Source organism: Ptychodera flava, chromosome 13, assembly GCF_041260155.1.
Source record: "Ptychodera flava strain L36383 chromosome 13, AS_Pfla_20210202, whole genome shotgun sequence".
NCBI lineage: Eukaryota > Metazoa > Hemichordata > Enteropneusta > Ptychoderidae > Ptychodera > Ptychodera flava.
The window spans coordinates 5,232,709-5,247,823 of NC_091940.1; the positions used below are offsets into that span (position 1 = coordinate 5,232,709).

General features: G+C 35.1%; 1 protein-coding gene across 29 annotated transcripts in view; it reads right to left on the minus strand.

The window, feature by feature from the left end:
- LOC139147193 (protein CBFA2T1-like) overlaps positions 1-15,115 on the minus strand; it is a 124,429-nt gene that overhangs the window by 52,846 nt on the left and 56,468 nt on the right. The gene's annotated exons all lie outside the window — the stretch shown is intronic.

Consider the following 15,115-nt stretch of genomic DNA (forward strand, 5'->3'; position numbering starts at 1 on the left):
AAAATGTTTTTAAATATTTATATCCCTGAGTCACATTCCAAATGGTGAAAAAGTGGTATTTGATGGCATAGGAGAGACAGTACTGACTCCCTATAAGGCTAAACAAGATAGGTTTACGGTTATGATAAATGACTTGTTAGGTCAATTAAACTGCAGGGTCAATCTATACAACACATGGCATCTTTCCTGTGAGCTGTTTTCCTACTGTCATGTGTCCTCACGTTCTGGGACAAAATTGTCCTTGAGAAACAGACCTCCAAAAGCTTGCTAGCAATGTGCCATGCAGACATATTTTGCCGAGTGCACAGATTGCCAACACATGGTTATGTGAAGAATGCCCCTATCGCTTGGCACCGATTCAACTGCTATCTTAATCACATATTAATGCCTGTCTTCACTGAAGACAACTGCTAGAGATGATAAAACAATCGGCATAGCAGACAGGCTTAATGCAAACAATGTGACTTAACAATGTTGTGCTGAGTATTTTCTAAAGCTGAAAGGATAGCATGTATCATGTACGAACATGATTAGACTGCATCACATGACCTTTCCGACCTCAGTCTTACTACTAGCCAGGCATTTCGACTTGTGACAGTATCAAAGTCTTGTTGAGTGATCCCACAAACACTTGCACTTTTTGCCAAATTTTCCAGATAAATTACAACTTCTGTTCATTTCCAAATGAAGCTTGCATCAGGAATGGTCACCCAAGCGCACAGTTCATGGAATCCCTCTATGCATCACATGGAATTACCGGTACAGACCCAACACCATGGGCAACTCAATTTCAAACTATCTTATATAAAACACATGATCACAACATGCCAGCGATAAACAGAAAGACAATGCAATGAAATTAAAAACATCTACTGACATAGAACCTAGGTTGTACAACTTAATCCAACACAGATGGAAGATACATTACTTTTCATGACAATAAAAAAGTCTAGTATGCATAATAGTGATAACATGCAATATGATACAATTATCTTTGTCTCAGAACCTTCAATTCAAAACAACTCAAATTCAATGTTTGAGTTCTAGGACAATAATCATTCTTCAGTGTCATTCAAATGTGAGAATGTATGACCATGTGGGAGCACCAATTAGGTACAACCAGTACAATTACCATAATTACTATTTGATGTCAGTAGAATGTTTCTATATATATCTCGGTATAATTGTTTTGTTTTGGAAAGAGATGGATTACAAGATCTCTTAAGAAAGCACACTTTTTCAATATATCAAACAGTAAATATTGATCTAGGGTTGGTGCAACAAGTGCTTTTACAAAGTAACATCACGACTACTACGCCTCACACATATTTGTACAAGCAAAATATTTGAATTGACACTCTCACTATTGTTTTCATAATGTTCAATAATGCTATTGGACCATAACAGCAAGACAAGGCATACATTATTTTCCAAAGTGGATTCAGTCTGAATGTAAATAAGTGTGGTATCCATGTTTTATTCATATGTCATATCTTGCAAAATTCAAATATTGAAAGAGAAAAAGATAAATTATGTACGCTCCCCTTGAAAAACAATAAAAAGGCTTTGATGTTGAATTTGAGATGACAATTGAAAGGAGGCCATTAAAGTTCTGAGAATACAAGTTTATCTTGCCAGCTACATTGAGCATAAACTCCCTGGGTGTTCTATACAATGGATTGCAGTTCGTCTCAAGTGTAAATTATTTCCACATTGTACAATGTTTATTCCTTTGCCTACTTGAGAGGTTTGACCATTCCATATGGTACCAATCAAGATTCTTAATGAGTTTCTCAGCCTCCCCTTCAACTTTCTGCTTCATAATGCCAACCTTTAACAGGTACAACCAGACAGACAGACTTCACTCAAACCGATGAAATTTGCAGCCAATTCTAATCATTTTATCATGCAATACAACAACAAAGACAACAACATAATTATAAACAAATAAACTAATTAATTAATTAATGATTAGAGTGTATGACAGAAAAGACAGGAAATAGTTCTTTTCACTTCCTGTGTCAATAATTTTGTTTTTCCAATAATCTTTGATCTTTTGGCAAGTTTCTCATGTCACTGCCATTTTTGTTTTTTTCTGTTTGCTTTGAGGCAGATTTTAAAGAAAGCTTTAAAATTTCTTCAATTTTTACAAGTAACAATTTAATGTCCCTTCACTACAACCAGTTTTATAATATTTTAAGCCTTTCTGTAATACAAGTAGGAAATGATTATTATTTTTAAGACCTTCTCAAAACATTATTTTGCATTTATTAAGCGATCTTCATTCAACATTTTTTTCATACTGTTAATTTTCAACTCGTTCCAAATGTTCAGTACTCTCTGTAATTACATGGCAGATAAAATCATGAAGAGGACATACTGTCACGTCTAGCATATTTGTTGCTGGTTTTTGGTTTTTGGATACTTTTTGTATTCATGTGTGATTCTCTCTCCCCTCCAAGTTCAAGTTCAAGGGTGAGGTGCAATGCATTTTGATAATTTTTACATGTCACCAGATACATAACATATAGTCTCTCAATGTCTTAAAAGTAGACCTCAAAGTTTTTTGCCTTGTTCTAGAATTGTTTATAGACATCATACTAAATATAGTTGTAGTTATGGCAACTGGACTGAGTATTGGTAATTGTTTCAATACTGCTGGCATTTGGAATTTAGGTCTTTGAGAAATATGAAAATTTGGCACTACTATAACTGTATAAACATACAATATGTGATTCCATTTGTTCGCAGTTTTCCCTCACTGAACAGCTCACAGATTCTGGCCCATCCTTGATGGATTATGATCTGTAGTATGTCTGACAAAAACCAATGAAAGACATCAACACAGTTGATGGTATTGATGAGTACTAATTTGCATATGATTGCAAATCAGCCAAGTGAAGGATATCAGATTTATCAACATAAACAGACTGTACATGTGTGCCTCTGGCACAGTGTAGGCTCCCATTCAAACCTAGGTAATACAGGCTTTCCATCACCAACAATTTCCGCTTTGAGACCAAATATTTGTATTGGCAGCAGCAACATTTGGAAAATAGACATTTGCTAACACTGTATATTGATTATGAAAATAATGCAAATTTTATGTTCATTATAAGTGAATTTATCTTTACAAATGGGAAAAAGTTAAAATAAAACTTTCCAGGTTTGTGATATGGATATAACATTGAAAAAATACTGAAAGTGTATAGAAGGTGGAATGCTCTAATTCTAAAAAATCATGATTTTAAGAAAATGAAACCAGGAAAGAAGAGAGTTGAATTTCTTGTGAATGTAGCTTGATGTCCATACCTCTGAAGTAAAACTGTTTAAAAGTATAAAATAATCAGATATGGCAGATGTGTTCATAAAATGCTAAAAACCTTCAGGGCAGAATAATATTTGATGGAAATAGATTTGATTGAGATGGATTTAATGAATTAGCCAAACTTTATCACCTGCTGGCTGAGTCTTCATTTTTCAAGTAATTTGAGTGACTGTTTAGAATCAGACTACTTACGCATCAGTTAGCATACAGACCTGTCCTGCATTTGAACACCTGCCTTTCATGTTACTTCCTTCAAATAAAAAGCTTTATGATGGACCACTTTCAATTTTATTTTTGAGTCAGACATACTTTTTCACCACATTTCTTGGAAAACGGACAAAGGCAAAACAATGTATGAATTGAAATAGTAAAGTGATCTGTTGTTTCAAGCTTCTATATGTACAAATATGGTTAACGAAAAATTCCATTCATACAAATGTATAACTGTATTTTTGTATATCCATCTCATTGTCAAGGGTAAGTTCAAGGACTATTTTCAACATAACAAACTCAAGGACTTGCACTTTCAAAGAATCATTGACTCAGCTTATTTATAAATGATACTATGTACTGCAATTTCTAATTTACCTTTTTATGTTTTAAAACTAACTGGCGAAGTTTGAGTAGGTCTGAAAAACATCAAACTGCATTCAAGTATTCATACCAAAAAACCTGTGGCATTTGTAAAAAGATGTACTGAACCCACGACATTTTCACTTGAGGAAGTACAATTAGAGACGTGCTAAAAAAGTACTTCATGCTCCGGTGAATTTGGAAAGAGTGTGCAAACCTAGCGTGGGCCTGTGCAAAATGTGCCATCAATTTCACACCTGTGTTAGTTTATGCTGAAGTTAAAGACTTTATCCATTGACAGCAGAGTCTCCCACGCCACAGTCTGCGCTTTATCACTATCACAGCCTTCATAAATGTGCACTTCAAGGAAATGTTAAATTGATCTTTGCTGATCCATTCATGTCATCAGAGTTATACAGGACTGTACACTTTGTGGTACATCATTATTAGATGCAGCAGGTATCTAGTATATCCTATGTTTGTTGTTTGATCAACTTCACGACTCCACTGCCTTTTCAGGCTCTTGCAAGCTATCACTGCAATATAACTTGTCTCTATTGAGTCAACTCCATTACAGCATCATATCACCTGCATCAGAGCTGTGATCCATGTCACATCATCTAACTTCCTGCTGTGATCACTGTCATGAATTAGATCACCTTCATGATCTGTGTCACATCATCTGCCTCCATGCTGTCATCATCTTTTTAACATCATCACATCACCTGCATCTAAAGCTGTGACCAAGGCCTTAGAGTATCAACCACTTCCTATTGTCATAATTTTATCACTGCATTACATCATCTACTGTAAAATGATGTGAATTCCATCAATGTCACATGCTTGTACGTCAACTGTCTCCATGCTGTCTCTCATATCTCCATGCTGTCATGTTCACCACAGTCTGCCTTAACCATGTTGTAAACTTCTTCATTTTACACTGTAAATTTCACAGCATTTATGCTCACACAGCACCACACTTGAGTGGTGACCATATGCATTCACCTGTAGTATCTAAATTACCCAAATCTTTTCATCCTGGCATCAATGATGAGCTCTGATCACTTTTGATTACTTTATTCTCTTAGATATTGTAATTTTCACAAATAAACTCATTTCATGCATGCACTTTACCATTATGTCACAATACTTTTCCATTCTTTAAATTTTATGGCAAAGTCATGATTATTGAAGTATTTCAAACCTGTGACTTTCACATCACTGGTCAGTCTTCTCCACATGCTGTAAACAAGACGAATATCACTATGTCACGGTGGTCTGTACATCCTGACAAAATATTTCATGATGATGCCATCCTCGCTCTATCTATCTTGATAAGACAACAGTATGTCATATTAGCATCACTGGCAATAAAGTTTCCATGGAATGATGGATGACAGACCTGTCTATTAAAGGATGGAAGGAATTCACCACATACATGACTGCAACTGTTAGAATTGTGTGCCAGAATCTCCACAATTTACCCAGGCCCAGGTAAACATTTCTGAGGTTGCTATTCATCTGAGCTTCCCTTGGACTTAAGACTTAACCTTTGCAAAATCAAGTATTTCTCAAATATATTTTTGTATTAACTCAGGCTCTTGAGTATATTTCTACAAATTTTATTCCACAAGTACTGTGCAAATGTAGTCTGCGGTAAAAAGAAACAACAACAACCACTCTTTGACTGGATTTTGCTTAGTTTGTTATGAGAATAGGTGATACCTTCACGTAGAAACTCACTTAGCCAAGCAACTCTACCCTTATCCTTGATCATGACCTGAACACACATGCTAGCCATTAGACTGAGTGAAAACAGATGGTGTTACCTACAAAGTCATGAAAGTCAGACACACACACACACACACACACACACACACACAAAAACAATCACCATTTACTCAAAGTGTTGTGTCTTTTATACCACTGATTTCAGTTTCTCATTTGACTTCACTAATGATCAGATTTCCCCATCAACGGAATATTTTTCAGAAATCTGGGATGGATTATTGAAATGGATGTTGAATGTACCGACTGACAAACTCAAGTCAGTGGCGATGTAATGCTTTGTATTACCTTTGCGTGAATAGTATGGTTTTTTAACATAAACTACAGATGAAATGGTAAATTTTTTATTAAATCAAAATTATTACTTGTTCAGAAAATTTCTTTGTAGAAAATTTAAGGATGTGAAAGTAACATCATGATGAAATTTATTACTTTTTAGTTAGGTTATCTTGGTATCTGAGTCACTGGCCATAATTCACTAAACAATGGTTTTCACATGAAATTACTGTTTTTGAGTTATCAGATATATTACAGCATAAAATGAATGCGTCACAGAATATTATTATATCTTTATCTTAAATTCCAGACAATAATAATTTACATTACATTAAATATCATAGATCACAACACGCAAGTTACTAGATTACCACAATCCGTACCATAAATTTTCATTGCAACAATTGTCACGAGAGATTTTGTATCTGTGATTTTGCCGATGAAGGGGAATCACACATAATTCCACTGTAACAGCCCTAGGTTTACACAGAATTTCATTTATTAGTTTCAGGTACCAGTACATTCTCATTCACTTCCTCTTACAATTTTCTGATTCAAGAGAATTTAAAATATTTAGATATGGTCTCATCATTCTACATCCACACACGATGAGGTAAAAGTTATTCCAGAGTTCAAAACTATGCCTGGCGCATTTCAGCCAAAAGCGCCATCTGGTAAAAATGATCGGAGCACATGCTGAAATTTGACAAATGTTTCCTTTCAAGCTGAATGTCAGTAGTTCAGATATGCTGGGTAATACTTATACAGCTCAATGTGGAGACAGCCTTGGGCTTATGGAAACATTCACGCCAAGAAAAGCATGCCAGAAATGTCACGTAATGTTTTTCAATATCATGCAAGTGTACATATTTCATTTGTCTTGCCGATCAGGTTTCAAATAATTTGTAGGTATCTATTTCACCTACCACAAAGTTACCGCATTTGTGTCTCAATATTTCAGCTGTGTTAATACAACATTAGCACAGAAACGCAAACGTTGACCTGATAATTGTATTTCTTGCTGTGGCTAAGATTACATCAAAATCATTCTATTATTTACTTTCACTCCTGAAATTCCATTTGGTTATTAATTCTTGGTAAATTTCGAGTAACACGCAAGGTTCAGAAACGAAATGTCAACATCTAGCTGAGCTTGGAGTTTTCCGTTTCCATAATACAGCGCATACGGTACATCAGTATAGAAAATAACAGCTTTTAAGAACTCCAATCTCTCAGCAAAGGCACTGATTTCTTAACAGTAATTTTAGACAAAAGAAGTTTCCATTTTTGGGCTCTATTTGGTTTTATGTTCTGAACGAAAAATTATTCATTTTATTCTTCAAATTGAAATCTGATGAACGGTCATTGCTCAAATTCCTGTTCATTTACTCCATCAAAAGATACATGAAATTTGTCAATGTTGTACAGTATTTCAAAAAGTGAGATGGTAAAAAATCTTAACAATACATTTCTATTGGCTGATGACAAAGATGTTTAACTTTGTGGCATAAAATCAGTAACTTTTAACAAATCAGAAAAATAATAATTTTTTTTGAAAGATAGTGACTTTTTGTTCCAGCATTAAATTTTGGTATAAAACATAAAACACAACTGTCAAATACAGCACATATTGAAGCAGGGATGAGAGACCACAGCTGAGCTGTTAGCTGGTGAATTTGAAGTCTCACCACGTGACTTGAATGAAATATCCATGAAAACCTACCAGTGAAATACTGTAGTATCCATGGTGATAGGTCATCTTGTAATGTGATATCCATAATCTTGGCTGAGTGTGCATACTTGTTGTATACTTCAACACAATGACATATCACACAAAATTCAACTATCATTGTACATTCATCATCATCTTTGCCCCCAAGATGAAACCTTGAAAAATACATACTTTCCATTTCATGAGCTCCCAGAAGCACAGAAATCTGCTGCGAGCTATCGTGACTTCTTGAGAACCACCTCCAAACCTTTTTCCTCGATAAACTGCTTTATATTCATGGAAATTTCTCCACAAGTTCTTTCTAGAGCCGAGATATGAATTGGTAAGAAACGTAATCCAAAGCCATGGGGCTTATTCGATATAGAAGTTCATCCAAAATTCATTGAAAGGGCATGACAAGAAAAGTTGTTTGTGTAGTACAGCAAAATACTACCTAATCTACACAGCAATTCAGTACATTTGTCGGTCACAATAGCATAACTGGCAGACAAAATTTCTCACAAATGCAAATATTTTGTTCCGGAAAAACTTGGGGAAATTTGGCAACATTACTACAAATTATTCAATTTGAAGTACACGTACACTCAATTTAAAGTCAGAAATGACTGAATAATGGTTAATTTTTTTTTACATTGCCACATCGAAAAGTAAAGAAACCAGTCAGAAAACATGACTTGTTCCAAGTTATATATGTTTTATATTCATGTTTCATTGACATGCCCTAACACACAGTGAGCTTAAACCCAATGGAGGACACTCTACAATATTAATATGTGCATGCATTATTAGTGAGCTTAGTGGAACCAGGTGTGCTTATCTTGTTCTAATCAAAAAGATTGCATGGCCTCAAACCCACTCAGCCATGTGATAAATCCCTCATGTACTCTCTAGCAGCAAAACCAAATGACTATACATTCTACCTAGAATTACATCCGACACTTTGGTGAGCAGCCTGGAGTTCGCCAACAGATTTTAACTTTCTCACCCACACAGACTTGCAGACGGGTGCCGCTCAAGTCTTGAAGTTTTAATGAGATAATGGCAGAGGGAAGCGAAAAGACGTGTCTAGATCATAACCCAGTGAGCTCTGATTGCATTCATTTGCATAGCAGTGTCTGTCAGAAACTAGAGTCTACTATGAATTAAACATGCATGGAGACATACAACTGCTACTACGAATGGTCAAAGTCATCATCTGCATCAGTGACTTGTCCTCATTCTTTCTACATGTCTTCATTAGGTTTCTTTAAGGACTGTGATGATCAGCTATGCAGCCCATTTCAATAGTTTTGGCATATAATATTCATATCTTGGCAATCTTGAATTTAATGACCCTGTGTGCGCTTGGAATTAATAAAATGAATTCGGACACAAGTTGTATTTTTATCAGAATTTTCTCCAGAAATGATATCTACTGGAATAACAGAAGGAATTGACAACAAGACCACGTTGCATTCTTAATTTACGGTTTGAGACCATGATATTTTGCTGTTACTAAAATTCACACTGTACTGACTTCAATTTAGGCTTGATAAGCTGAAAAGTGCACTATTCTGTATGTGATACAGATAGCACCCTTGTCAGGCAGTAGAGCTGTAACTCTTCATTTATTTGCTGAGAAATGATAATACACTTAATGAGAAAACACGATGCCTATCTTCCCATGGGGCTCTACACCATTACCCACTGCAGGCTGACTCAATCATAATGTCAATCTTCATTTCACAATTCCATATTTCTAAGGCTATGAACAACTTTTTGGAGCTTAAAGTCAACATCCATCTGACTGCCTCTCACTCTTACAAGATTATGACAGCATCCACTCTTTGACAGTGGTAAGAGTGAAAGATGAATTCTTGAATTTCAGTACACACCATCTACTGCCAATAAAACATCCCATCTGTCACTTGTCTTGTTGTCAAAGTTGACTTTCGACAAATATCAAGTACATCGAATTCTGTGAAAGCAGCACAATTTACTCTCTTGGAATATTGATAAACAAATTTTCATTTGACAGAAGATCACAGGAAATTGGTATAAAATGTTATGGATCTTCTCCTGTATATGTACCAGTAGTTATTGAGTTCATAAGATGAATTCTGAACTCAGAGTGAATTCTGTGACTCAGTGTGCAATCCTTTGTGTTTTTTGATCTATGAATTTCAAATGACTTTATGAGAAAATTATCGTGGTTATTTCTCAGATTAAAAGGATCCTACATACAAACATACACAGCTGCAACGATAAAATTCAGAAAAGTTTCATAAATTTTTGAGCTCACATTTTGATGAGAAAATATTACGGTACATCAACAATGAAACAGAAAAATGCAGGATTGCTCAAATTTCGAGTACTATGAGTTGAGATTCAACCGGTTTCCTTGCTGATTCTAATGCACAATACAACTGGGTCCTTGAGGGCACAAATGCAAGTCAATGTAATACGACTGCTTCGTGTCTGTCACTGATATACACATTCATGAGACTATAATGCTCTTACCATAGGAGGCACAGAAATGTAATGGGAAAACATTGCTCAAGGCACATCAGATGGTAGACACAAAGCAAAACTAGCTTCATTTCAGTCTTGATGACTGAACATTCAATCAAAGCCTTGGAAAAAATCATTCAAAAATTGCAGGAAGAACTACCAAAAATAACACTGTCACAATACAGTTTCTCCAGGCCTGAAAAAACATGCCTAATCTTCTACAAATTTTCAAAAAAAAAACGAGAACTTTTCAGTGAAGTTCTGGTTTGTAAATTTAAACTGACTAAAATATCCACAAGTTAAATAATGAATCCCTTTCATCTTGTGCCTTTATCAATGCACCACAATCAAAATCTAACATTTTTTTTATTTTAAAAAGTAAAGCCATCCAAGGGCACTTTTAATAGTATCCTATAAAAATACCCCTTTAAGTCTGCCTTGAAAGCAGCAGCAAATAAAGTATAATTCATCTGAAACAAAAATGAAAGATGACGCTTAAATGGTCAACTTTTGTCAAAGTACCACTAAAACCTGAGCTTGTACAAGGGTTTAATTGGAAGTGATGACATTGAAAGCATAGCAGATGGATAATCTGTATTTGACAAGCCCTCACGGTACTAATCCCGCCATAAAAATGGCATCTGCCTAAAATCCCAGTTGATAAAGTATTCATTTTAACGTTGTATTTATTGCAAAACAATGAGCAACGTTAGATTTCAAGATTTACGAAATCAGCAGAGGGCAACACAGTCTGAATTTTAAGTCCTTCTCCTCTAATCCTGGGATCTATTGCTTTCCTCATCAAGACTCTAAGATTGCCTGGCAGAAGACTATACTCATGACATTTGACAGCAATCCTATTACTTATTATCTCCAGACTTTTCTTCATTTGAACATTTTTAATCATTTGCACATTTGCTGCTTTCGATGATCATAATAATTTTGCAGAGACAAAGCACTACTACTTGACAATTTAAAAGAAAACTTTGATGGGAAGTTTGTCGGCATATAAGCTGTAGGTTTATATATGCATAATTATTTTACGCTAGAATCATTATTGTATATCAAGACTACTGGTCACCCAGACTTTAGAAGTGTAATGAATTAACAAAAAATTTGTACTTTTAATAGTGTTAATCACTTTCCTTTTTGATCCTAAATACATGGCTTTTATTGAATGCATTTTCTGATGTACCTGAGATTCAGGGATTTCAATTAACCTGTCTGACCTGTATCTTTCATAGCAGTGACATTCAAGCCTGTCAAATCAGTCAAATTGGACATCAACTTGATGATGACAAATTGTCTTTGTCTGAAATATTGACCAATGCAAGAAGACTGTGTAGTGCTCAATGACTTGATGTGGTAAGAATTGCTAAGAAATAAATCATGAATCATTGAAATTTTATTACAGTTCAATAGTAAATATTATTGACTGCATTGTTTTTATCAGATTTTGTTCAAACCTTAGTGTACAGAGACATCAAAGCTGGTGAATTCAGTAAATTCTCGATGCAATTCAAACTCACAATGTATGGCACCAACTCACCCAGCGAAGTACAGACATTCATCCACATGACTTTAGAAGCCAGGTGTTACGAGAGGAAATGACAGTACTACGCCATTGTCGGTACCTTTAGACAGTGGAATTAGCCCGCCACAATTCACAATGTACAGTCTGTTCGTAATATTCAGGGAAATTTGTTTGTTTGAATGACAGGCATGCTGGCACAATACACTATGAATTTGAGTTCTGTTATTGTTGTGAGATTAAAAATTTATTTTGATGAAAGATATGTATGTAACCTAAGGTACTATGACACATACGTGTAGTCTTGCCAGAGTAATGTACACAGGTGAACACAACACATACTCGTGTCGGTATCGAACGTCAGTTTACAACTGCTGCAGATAGGCTTTGCAAGTATGATACACAAACTGAACAGACTAGCAGTCACTGGCCTACAATAAACTGAATGTATTCCTTTTGACGACATCTCGCTTGGTAGAATTAAGGAACTGACAAAACCGTTTGGCTAAGTTGAGCATATCCTTGACGTAACATCATGCTGATCGGCCACCTGACAACACCTGATGTTTGTGTGCATATGTCAGGTATTCACTGTGCACCAATACAAATCAACATTTCTACACTCTGGTATTGACAATTTCCATGTACAGTTGAGTCTGTCATATTGATCATGTGCCAAGAGCAGGCGTACAAGACTTAGATTCTAAGGATTGCCACTTGCTTCATGAAATCCCTTGCTATCAAAAACAATACCTCCTCTTTATCATCCATGACACATAAAACCGATCACTGTTTGACTTTCAATAAACATAAATTTGCATCTTGACATGAAAATTTTATGTCCTCAGATGGTGTGTTCAGAAACAGAAGTATGTTGTGTTGTATGGATGTTCGGTACTATAAAAACACCATAAATATAATTGTCAATTTTTATGCAAATAGACTGACGCCATTATTATTCTGCTTGGAAATAAGAATTTGAGTGGGAAAACAGGAACTGAGATGAGTAATTTCTCAAAGTAAATACCAAGAGAATAGAAAGATAATCCGCAGAGCTTATACAGCTTATCCAAATAAGACATGCACATTTTTAAAAAGTAATTTCAAGAGAAAACTCACACGTGAATTATTCAACAAAAATTTCAGACCACTGTATATCTGCACAACATATTTTGTTGAAAACATAATTTATTAGACATAAAGGGAAAGCTCTGTTAAATCCTCTGCAAAAACTATGAGCTTGATTACCCAAAGTGACCTTGCTTTTGGCTAAGATGACATTTAAGGGTATAAGGATGACATATAAGGATATAAAGATGACATACAAGGATATAAAGATGACATATAAGGATATAAAGATGACATATAAGGATATAAAGATGAAATATAAGGATATAAAGATGACACATCAGGGTACAAAGATGACATAGAAGGGTATACTGATAACATAGAAGGGTTCTACTCTTATATAAGGGTACAGTTGCACCATATCGAAATTACTACTACACCCTCTGAACAGGGTTTGATCAACATCTTTATTTTCAATGGTGAAGTTGGATCTACCAGAATAACCTGTCAACTAGCGGTGGATCATGGTTTACTGAAGATGACAATTGAAATCATGAGTACTCCTTACATGGATGGACTAACATTACAAGAAATTTGAGTTTTTTGTAAAGACTCCACAAAACAATTCTTGGAAATATACAATCAAAAGTCTAGATTCCAGAAATACAATGTGTGATGGAATATATCAGCACTGTCAAATATACCATACACATCTGTAGAATACACCAGAAGAATTAAGAAGACCGCTCGCGACATGACTTTTCACATTAATACTGGTTTTTCAGAAGTCCAAAATAAGATTGAATGACTTCATTGTGATGGAAATTTTGTTATTCTCAATGTAACTTTCACTTGTAAAAATGTAAAGGATGATGCATTTTTTATCATTAATTCCCTCCCTCTACGGCAAAAAAAATGCAATCATTAGCGAGAGAATGACCTGGGAAGACGTAGCAACTCTCTGTGGTATTGCTGAAGGCACTATAGATGATGAATCATAATGCTATAACACAGATCAACTCTACATCACATGCACATGTATGAATACTTTTGTGAGATCAGAACATTATTTCAAGAACACAAATGTTGCAATGAGAATGAATGGGATATACACAGATTAGTCTTTGGGATATATATATATATATATATATATATATATATATATATATATATATATATATATATATATATATATATACATTTTAGTATTGCTGTTAATTAATTTTGTTCAACTCTTCTTTTGGAAGAAATCACTTTTATTTAAAGGCTGCTACGAAAAAAATTGTTTTTTGAAAGCACTGCACGAAGACTGAAGTCTATCTCACTTGAATGGTATTTAATTGGCGGGAAGATTGTGTGTGTGGGTATGTCAGTGAAATTCCTTAACATTCTGGTCATGCTTGATTGAGCTCTTATTTGATCCATTGGTCAAGCATACAGCATCACCTAAGGTCTATTGATGCTTGTTTGCTTTGAGGATACCGTACTGTTACAGCTACAGACATTAGTCAAGGAGAAAAAGTAAAACGTAAAAAAAAGGAAAATTGGTATTCAGGGCCATCGGTCAGATACCTATAGTGTCCATAGGAAGGCAATTGCATAGCAATTTGTTGTCAGTAGATGAGTCAGTGGTTTGTTAAGATTGATAAAACGGAACTCAGGTGGCTTCAATCTAGGCAACTCTATCAAGCGTTAGAAGCAATCTTTCAGACCAAGTCCCTAGGGAGTCGCAGCCACACAACTGCATCCTTCTGTGCAGCCAAGAAAATAGAAAGTCTGCCGGCTTAATACAGAGCAGGTGTGAGAAACCAATGCATTAACTGATAAGCACTGCGGGGAAAAATATTAATAAAATTTCCTAGGAATGGTATTAAGTACAGAGCTGAGCCTGGAAAGCTAAACAGTCCTCGAAAAAAATTCAATCCCCATCAGAGAGGCTAAGATGCAAATGTTCAAAAGGACTTTAATTTTGATGAAAAAACATCAGAATCTTCCACTGATAAGTCTAATAATAGTGAGTTCAAATACCAGGGTCAAAAATTCACAGCATTGAAAAAAGACTGGCAAACTTATCACTGAATTCTCACGGAAATTCTTAAAAGCAACCATTAATCAATGCATGTCTAAGAAAAAACCCAGCTGTATGCAAGTAGAGTTTTGTGTTTCAATGTCTACTCTTTCTCCCCTGCTTTCAAAATGAACAAATCCATATTTAATGTGATGAAATGTTGAGTGTACAGATGTGCAGGTGTGTCCAAGCTATTGTGATTAATAAGATATAAATTGATCCATCAATGAAATATTTAAATATATACAGCAGTAACTCCAT